Below are 10216 nucleotides of genomic sequence, written 5' to 3' on the forward strand. Positions count from 1 at the left end.
CTTTACATATACATTGTACACTCACATCAGTCCCTGCCCTTAAGGAGATTACAATCTAAGGTCCCCAACTCACATTCATACATTCACCTACAAGGGCCAATTTAGACAGGATCCAATTAACCTACCAGCATGTCTTTTGGAGTGTGGGAGGAAACCGGAGTACCCAAAGGAAACCCATGCAGGCACAGGGAGAACATGCAAACACCAGGCAGGTAGTGTCATGGTTGGGATTTGCACCAGCGACCCTTTTGCTGCCAGGTGAAAGTGCTAACCACTACACCACTGTGCCTGATCTTTTGCAGGCAGATCTCACCTCGTGTTCAGGAGATATATGAAACCAGCAGGTAACTCATCACATTGGGGTCCACAGTACAAGCACCCCCACACAGTTATAAAGCACTCCCAGGGAACACATTTAACCCTTTGATTGCCCCTGATGTTAACCCCTTCCCTGCCAGTGTCATTAGTAAAGTTACAGTGCATATTTTTTAACACTGATCACTGTATTGGTGTCACTGGTCCCCAAAAAGTGCAAAAGTGTCAATTAGGTGTCCGATTTGTCTGCCACAATATTGCGGTCCCACTATAAGTCGCTGACTGCCACCATTACTAGTGAAAAAAAATAATAATAAAAGAATCCCACAATTTGTATAACTTTTGCATAAACCAATCAATGAACGCTTATTGGGATTTTTTTTACCAAAAATATGTAGCAATATGTATACATATTTGCCTAAATTAATGAAGAAATTAGATTTTGTTTATAGCAGAAAGGATAAAATATTGTTTTTTTTTTTGTTTTTTTTGTTTATATCGCAAAAACCACTATAAGAAAGCTCTATTTGTGGGAAAAAAAGGACAAACATTTTATTTGGGTATAGTGTTGCATGTCTGCGCAATTGTCAGTTAAAGTAACGTAGTGCTGTATCACAAAAAATGGCCTGGTCAAGGGGGGTAAACCTTCTGGAGCTGAAGTGGATATACACTTTTTTTTATTTGCTATTTTTTTTCCACAAAAGTAGAGTTACCCTTTAAAGAACACCTCTTAGTAGACTGTACATTAATATAATTTGTAGATCCTAAAAATGGTGGTGGATGGTTTCTGTGTCCTCTATAGCAGGAGCCTGGAGGTTATAAAGTTATCATAGATATCTACGGGCAGAAACACTTTTCACATGTCATTTTGCTTGTTATCAATAAAAACATTTTACTTCTCATTTAGGTTTCTTCACAGCTATCTTCATATCACCTCAGAAAAGAGGAAGGAGGTTTTTGTACGGCTCTGTATCACTGTGTGAGAGGGAAGCTCTTATAGTGCTAGTCGGCTGTCACCTGCCAGAGACGGAAGATACAGATTTTTTTTTTTCAGCTCAGTGAAGCCCAGCAGAATAAAACCTTGCACTCCAGATCAATTCAGTTATGTATTTCTTCCAATTAATATCAAAGTTTTAATAATAAAGAGACCATTCTATGTTATTAGTTTATATTATTTTACAAGAAAGTTTCATAAAAAGAAAAGTAAAGCTTGGTAAGCAGATGATGGGAATTAGAGGTAGGAGGTAAGGACTGTGTCAAACAATCCCACAATCATCCCACTCAGGTCCATGCTGTGTTTGAGTACATTTCCTCCCGGCTCCACCACCACTGTCAGTGACTGACATCCTAAAGGACTCTCTAAAAACTCACCCTGAGCAGAATTACAACACCCCATAGGATAAAGTTTATCCAAACCCAAAACTAAAAATGTAATATGTTGCAGCTCACTAGTTCTTGGTGTGGTGACTGCATTCATTTTCTTTTTTCAAGTTTGTTTTTTGCTTTATTTTTACCTGTTAATCCAGCAAATAACACACTTCCTGTCACTGGGTGGCTACATCACTCCACCAACTATATCTATGGAGGGAGTCATGGTGGTCACCTTAGGCAGCTCTCCTGATATGGGTGACAATTATGTTCGTATCCCTTGATCAGGGGGGGTTGGTAGTTTACAGATGATAGCTGGGAAGAAAATATTCTTCTGTACAGCTCACAGGAAGTGACAACTAAACAACATTTCTGGCAAGATCAACAAACGGGTATTTTCTGTATTTTCTGAAAATGTTTTTAGCCTGAAAAAAAAAAGAAAACCAATGCAGCCAACACATCTAAGGACTGCAATCTGTAATATATTTGATTTTTGTTATGGGGTTTAGTTATCCTTTAACTCTTTTACACCATTTGTTTTAAATTGCTTCTGGAGCCAAGAACGCATATACTGTAGCTCACCATCTTGTTGCACTGTGATTGGCTGCACAATGCTGACATCATTGGGAGCCCCCACCAATTAGATTTATTTACTGTCTTTCTTAGTTTTGGAAAGAATGGAGAGGGATTAGAACACCTGTCATTTTTTATTGCTGCCTGTGCCCCTGTTAGAGTGATTCACCCTCTGTATTTGTCCTGTTTGCCATTATCAGAGAGAGAGAAAGTGAAAGAAAATCCTACATTTTGGGTTGATCCAGTGGCGGAACTATAGGGGTCGCTGCAGTCGCACTTGCAACTGGGCCCTGCCATTCTGCCGCTGTGGGGGGACCCAAGACCCGGCATCTCTCCCTGCACCTTTGGCTTGCCGTTTGGAATGCAGTGGGGGGAGGTGGGAGGCAGCGATCGGCAGCTCTATTGTTCCTGTGGGCGGTGGAATCTCCCTGCAGCTTGTAGTTCTCTTCCCGAGAGTCAGTCTAAACAGTGGAGAGAAGAGGGGAGGGGCCGGGCAGGTATCAGTTTCACTTTCAGTGAGTCACTCTGCTTGTGCTGCTGATACATGCCCGGGTCAGAGGCCCCTCCCCTCTCCACTGTATACACTCAGGAGAAGAACTACAAGCCTCATGGAGATTCCCTGCCTGTGGACACCATAAAGCTGCTGATCGCCTCCCACCTCCACCAGCCAGGTACATGGGGAACCTCTTGAAGGAGGGGGGGCAGCAGTCTGGGGACCCTGATGTAATGGGGGGGGCTTTCTGGGGACATTAATGTAAGAAGGGGCTCTCTGGGGACCCTGATGTAAGGGGAAGCTCTCTGGGGACCCTGATGTAAGGAGGGCTCTCTGGGGACCCTGTAAAGTGTATTATTCCCGTGCTACCATGTAGTCAGTATAGTACTAAGGGGAGAAGCTGCTTGCACCGGATGGGGTCCAACCTGGTCCCTAATAGAGCTAGCAAGTGGGTGTGGTGCTGATGTCTTGGGGGGGGCTCTCTGGGTACCCTGATGTAAGGGGGGGATCCCTGGGGACCCTGATGTAAGGAGGGAGGCTCTCTGGGGACCCTAATGTAGGGGGGGCTCTCTAGGGACCCTAATGTAGGGGGGGGCTCTCTGGGGACCCTGATGTAGGGGGGGCTTTCTGGGGACATTATTGTAATGAAGAGGCCCTCTGAGGACACTAATGTAAGGGGAGGCTCTCTGGGGACCCTGATGTAAGGAGGGCTCTCTGGGGACCCTGTAAAGTGTATTATTCCCGTGCTACCATGTAGTCAGTATAGTACTAAGGGGAGAAGCTGCTTGCACCGGATGGGGTCCAACCTGGCCCCTAATAGAGCTAGCAAGTGGGTGTGGTGCTGCACTAATCCTGATAACTAAACAAATGCATGAGTGCAACCGTGCTACAATGTTGATGAGTCAGAGGCTAGTCGCCTAACGTGAACGTGGGGTGTGAATAATCATCAAACACCATTGTAAGAGAATAAAAATATAAATATACTCCGCCCAGTGTAAAAAGTGACTAAATTGGGTAAAAGTGTCTGGACTATGAAAATTACAATAATAGCATCAACATAAGCAGTTAAAATGCATGCAGTGTCGGACTAAACATATAGTGCATATGTAGGCAAGTGGGTGACTAAAACATTAATAGCACAATATACAACTTCCAGAAAAATAAAAAGAAAACAAAAAAGTGCAATGTTACACTGTACGTCCGGAGAGATCACAATGCCTGTGGAAATGCAAAAAAGTGTCCAGTGCAAACAATAAGTGCTCAAAAATTGTCTAAAGACATAAATACAGTCCAAAGAAAGGTGGCTTGTGTAACAGCAAAATCTCCAATGATTCATCAATCCTCAAAGTGCCAAACAGTGAGATGCAAGCAGCAAACTTGATTCTAAAATCAGTCACTTTGAATAGGTGAAAAGTGTGAAGTGTATAGACCAGTCCTCTTCATGCAGCAATCCTACAGTGGTGGATAATGGCCCCTTACCTCATTATACTGAGGTTACAGCATAAGTCAATCACCGCTTATGGCAGCTCCTATGGAGGTTGGTCCTGGGTCCCGGACTATGTCTCTATATGCCTCAGGTCCACAGGGGGCATGGCGGCCGAAAGGGGAAAAAGGATGCCATATAGTGTAGTCATTTTTAAAACATCTAAACTATATTCAAAGGTAAAAGAAGGTACTCACACAGTAAAAACGGCAGAGGGCGCATATAACCAAACGAGTGGTGAGCTCGTACACTGCTGACAGTGGAAGGTGCCTGTCCCTGGGGCTTTTACACAAGCCACCTTTCTTTGGACTGTATTTATGTCTTTAGACAATTTTTGAGCACTAATTGTTTGCACTGGACACTGTTTTGCATTTCCACAGGCATTGTGATCTCTCCAGACGTACAGTGTAACATTGCACTTTTTTGTTTTATTTTTATTTTTCTGGAAGTTGTATATTGTGCTATAAATGTTTTAGTCACCCACTTGCCTACATATGCACTATATGTTTAGTCCGACACTGCATGCCTTTTAACTGCTTATGTTGATGCTATTATTGCAATTTTCATAGTCCGGACACTTTTACCCAATTTAGTCACTTTTTACACTGGGCGGAGTATATTTATATTTTTATTCTCTTACAATGGTGTTTGATGATTATTCACACCCCACGTTCACGTTAGGCGACTAGCCTCTGACTCATCAACATTGTAGCACGGTTGCACTCATGCATTTGTTTAGTTACCAGGATTAGCGCAGCACCACACCCACTTGCTAGCTTATGTCTCTGGGGACCCTGATGTTAGGGGGGATCTCTGGGGACCCTGATGTAAGGAAAGGGGTCTCTGGGGACCCTGATGTAAGGAAAGGGGTCTCTGGGGACCCTGATGTAGGGGAAGGGGTCTCTGGGGACCCTGATGTAAGGAAAGGGGTCTCTGGGGACCCTGACGTAAGGAGGGGACTCTGGGGACCCTGATGTAAGGGAGGCTCTATGGGGACCCTAATAAAGGGGGGCTCTCTGGGAACCCTAAAGTAAGTGGGGCTCTCTGGGTACCCTGATGTAAGGGGGGATCCCTGGGGACCCTGATGTAAGGAGGGAGGCTCTCTGGGGACCCTAATATAGCGGGAGGCTCTCTAAGAACCCTGATGTAAGGGGAGACTCTCTGGGGACCCTGATATAAGGGGAGGCTCTCTAGGGACCCTAATGTAGGGGGGTTCTCCGGCAACCCTGATGTAAGGAGGGCTCCCTGGGGACACTGATGTAAGGGGGGTTCTCTGGGGACCCTGATGTAAGGGGAGGCTCTCTGGGGACCCTGATGTAAGGGGAGGATCTCTGGGGACCCTAATGTAGGGGGAGGCTCTCTGGGGATGTTTATGCAAGGGTAAGCTTTCTAGGGACCCTTATGTAGGGGGAGGCTCTCTGGGGACCCTGATGTAAGGAGGGGCTCTCTGGGGACCTTGATGTTAAGGGGAGCTCTCTGGGGACCCTGATGTAATGAGGGGTACCTCTGAGGACCCTAATATAAGTAGGGAGGCTCTCTTGGGACCCTGATGTAAGGGGAGGCTCTCTAGGGACCCTAATGTAGGGGGGGGCTCTCTGGGGACCCTGATGTAAGGAGGGCTCCCTGGGGACCCTGATGTAAGGAGGGCTCCCTGGGGACCCTGATGTAAGGAGGGTTCTCTGGGGACCCTGATGTAAGGGGAGAATCACTAGGGACCATAATATAGGGGGAGGCTCTCTAAGGACCCTGATGTAAGGGGAGGCTCTCTGGGGACCCTGATGTAAGGAGGGGCTCCCTGGGAACTCTGATGTAAGTTGGGCTCTCTGGGTACCCTGATGTAAGGGGGGAGGATCCCTGGGGTCCCTTATGTAAGGACGGAGGCTCTCTGGGGACCCTAATATAGGGGGAGGCTCTCTAAGGACCCTGATGTAAGGGGGGCTCTCTGGGGACCCTGATATAGGTGGTGGATCCCTGGGGACCCTGATGTAAGGGGGGGCTCTCTGGGGACCCTGATATAGGTGGTGGATCCCTGGGGACACTGATGTAAGGAAAGGGGTCTCTGGGGACCCTGATGTAAGGGAAGGGGTCTCTGGGGACCCTGATGTAAGGAAAGGGGTCTCTGGGGACCCTGACGTAAGGAGGGGACTCTGGGGACCCTGATGTAAGGGAGGCTCTCTGGGGACCCTAATGTAGGGGGGCTCTCTGGGAACCCTGATGTAAGTGGGGCTCTCTGGGTACCCTGATGTAAGGGGGGATCCCTGGGGACCCTGATGTAAGGAGGGAGGCTCTCTGGGGACCCTAATATAGGGGGAGGCTCTCTAAGGACCCTGATGTAAGGGGAGACTCTCTGGGGACCCTGATATAAGGGGAGGCTCTCTAGGGACCCTAATGTAGGGGGGGCTCTCCGGCAACCCTGATGTAAGGAGGGCTCCCTGGGGACACTGATGTAAGGGGGGTTCTCTGGGGACCCTGATGTAAGGGGAGGCTCTCTGGGGACCCTGATGTAAGGGGAGGATCTCTGGGGACCCTAATGTAGGGGGAGGCTCTCTGGGGATGCTTATGCAAGGGTAAACTTTCTAGGGACCCTTATGTAGGGGGAGGCTCTCTGGGGACCCTAATGTAAGGAGGGGCTCTCTGGGGACCTTGATGTTAAGGGGAGCTCTCTGGGGACCCTGATGTAATGAGGGGGGCTCTGAGGACCCTGATATAAGTAGGGAGGCTCTCTTGGGACCCTGATGTAAGGGGAGGCTCTCTAGGGACCCTAATGTAGGGGGGGGCTCTCTGGGGACCCTGATGTAAGGAAGGTTCTCTGGGGACCCTGATGTAAGGGGAGAATCTCTGGGGACCATAATATAGGGGGAGGCTCTCTAAGGACCCTGATGTAAGGGGAGGCTCTCTGGGGACCCTGATGTAAGGGGGGGGGCTCTTTGGGGACCCTGATGTAAGGAGGGGCTCCCTGGGAACTCTGATGTAAGTTGGGCTCTCTGGGTACCCTGATGTAAGGGGGAGGATCCCTGGGGTCCCTTATGTAAGGAGGGAGGCTCTCTGGGGACCCTAATATAGGGGGAGGCTCTCTAAGGACCCTGATGTAAGGGGGGGGCTCTCTGGGGACCCTGATGTAGGTGGTGGATCCCTGGGGACCCTGATGTAAGTGGGGGATCTGCATTCAGATATGTAACGATATATATTATATATATATATATATATATATATATACCGGTGTATATATATATATATATATATATATATATACATACATACACATATATATATATATTATATCTTTATTAGATATATAGATCTTTTGTAGACCTAGCAACGCCACTGGTGGGGGCCCTTCATGGTTTCTTGCACCGGGGCCCTGAAGATTCTAGTTACGCCTCTGGGTTGATCCAAGAACAGGACTAGAGGGAAAACCTTCCAATGGGGACACTAGATCCAGTGACAACCAGGGATTCCCTTACTGTGGATGGATTTCTTCTCACTTCCTGTATTTGAATTATGACAGAGGAAGTGAAGATATATCTCCCCAATGGGAAACAGATGACAAAAAATTACAGGGGTTATAACCCTCCCATTCTCCAATTTAAAATGAAGAAATAAAGTGTAGCACCCTCTAGTTAGTGATCTATCTAGCTATCTATCTTTCCATACCACTGTGTCTGTGGTTGGCTGAATGCCATGTTGTAGGCTTCCCGATTCTCCTGTTTAATGGTGAGGGAGTGGGTGGTGGTGTGGTTTGAGTGGTGAATGAGTGTGTATGTGTGTGTTTGGGTTTGTAAGGCTGTTGGATGTTTGCTCTTTTTTTTAAGATTGATAAGTAAATAGTTTGGGCCCGGTGTGGTCCACCTAAGGCAATTTTGCTATGTTATTTTATGACTTTCTCCTCCATTTGGGGGAAGTTACTGTTTTGCCACTATGTTTGGCCGTATGGCCTATACACTCAGTGTATATTTAATGATACTTTGTAAAGTGCCTGTTAAAACTATATATTGAAAATTAATATATAAATACTTTAAAAAAAATAGGTTATGATGCCCGGAGCCAGTAGGGCAAAGCTCACCATCTTGTGCACTGTGATTGGCTGCACAGTGCTGATGTCATAGGGAACCCCACCTACCAGCTCCTGATTGTCAGTTGTTGACAGTGAGTTGTCTGTGACAGTTTGGTCATAGTTCTGGGGGTGCTAATGGAGCGCTCCCCAGAACAAGCCATTGACACATACTGTATATTCATAGTGCTGTTGTAAAAGTATTAAATACAGGAAAATGCTGCTGTTAATCACTGCCCAATAATTCACAAAATGTTTAAAGTGCCAAATAAAAATGAGTGTTGATCTGCTGGCTATCATACATTGTGCGTTATCTAAAAATACAGGCTTTACAGTGTACCTAAGACAAAACTGAAATGAATCCTTACAGGGATCTGATAACGTAAAGTAAGGCATCTTATAGAGCTGCACGATTAATTGTTAAGATTGTGATCCCCCACTCTATCTTAATCCAGCATTTCCATGATTCATGTAAAAAGTGCAGAGCCTTTCTCTGCTCACAGCTGTCAAAAAAAAGCAGCCGGCAATGTTTATCAACAACATTGCTCAGCGCTGAAAGAGACAGATAAAAAGAAACAGTGTATATTTCTGTTTATTCATTTACAGATCAAAGGGATGAACTTCGGTCCGCAAATTAAGTCAGTTAAAAGCAGCCTTGTCAAGTTAAAAAATGTATTTTATTTTTATTTTTTTGTTTCTCTGTTTAACCCTTAATTTACTATAATCATACTTATTAACTCCTTATTCTCCTTCTTCATTTAATTATTATTTTCCTGATGATTTTTTTTTCTATTTACTTCTATTTTATAAACTATTAATAATTAAAACTTTTTTTGTTTGCTTTGTTCATTAATATTTTTACACCTTTAACATATATATACACGTTTCGCATTGAAAAAAGCGCAAAATTAAAAAATATCTATTTATTTCATTTGTAAAATAACTTTTCAATACTTTGTACCATTGCTTACAGCTGAGGTGTAAATAAAAAGTTGCTATAGGTATCATAATTGGTAGGGTTGCACCAATACCAAAACTAGTATCAGTATCGGTGCCGATACCAAGCATTTACATTAGTATCGGTACTCATGCAAATGCTCCGATGCTTCATCCGATACATGTTGTATCAGGCCAGACATCCTCAGCATAGCAGGGAGGGGTTGGGGGCAGCCTCACAGGTGATCGTTGCGGTGGTGGTGGGGAGATACAAGCACCGATCTCCCTGTGTGGCTTTCAATAAAGCATTTGACAGCCGCTTCTCCTCCTCTCCCTCCCGCAGCTGTCAAATGCTTTATTGAAAGCCACACAGGGAGATCGGTGCTTGTACCTCCCCCCACCATCTCACCAATCATCCCCTGTGTTCTCCTTCCCTAGCTCTCCAAAATCCCCTCCGGCTCCCCCATGTTCTCCTCACTTCCTCCGGCTCCCCCGTATGGTCCTCGCTCTCTCCAGGTTCCCCTCCAGCTTCCCCGTGTGGTCTTCGCTCTCTCCAACTCCCCTGTATGGTCCTCGCTCTCTCCGGCTCCCCCATATGGTCCTCACTCTCTCCGGGTCCTCCTCCGGCCCCCCCCCAGATCTGTCAGGATGGAGAGCGGAGGAAGGAGCCGGTAAATAACGTATTTACCGGCTCCTTCCTTTTCCAAATGCACAGAGTCAGTGATCACTGCCTCTGTCCATTCATAACTAAGCATCGTAAAACATCCTAATTTATTATAAAGAATTATAATAAATATTTACCCTCAAAAAAGCATTGTAAAAATAAAAATAACAAAACAATATAAATTGTAAAAAAAATTGTAAAAAAAGAAATTGTAAAAAAAAACTAAAAATAAAAAAACTTTTAGAGCTTCCTCATCAGTGCATCAGTGCCCTTCAGTGCCGTCTCATCAGGGCCACCTATCAGTGTCTATCAGTGCTACATTTTAGTGCCGCC

The sequence above is a fragment of the Aquarana catesbeiana genome, linkage group LG01 (genome assembly GCF_042186555.1).
Source record: "Aquarana catesbeiana isolate 2022-GZ linkage group LG01, ASM4218655v1, whole genome shotgun sequence".
Taxonomy (NCBI): Eukaryota; Metazoa; Chordata; class Amphibia; order Anura; family Ranidae; genus Aquarana; species Aquarana catesbeiana.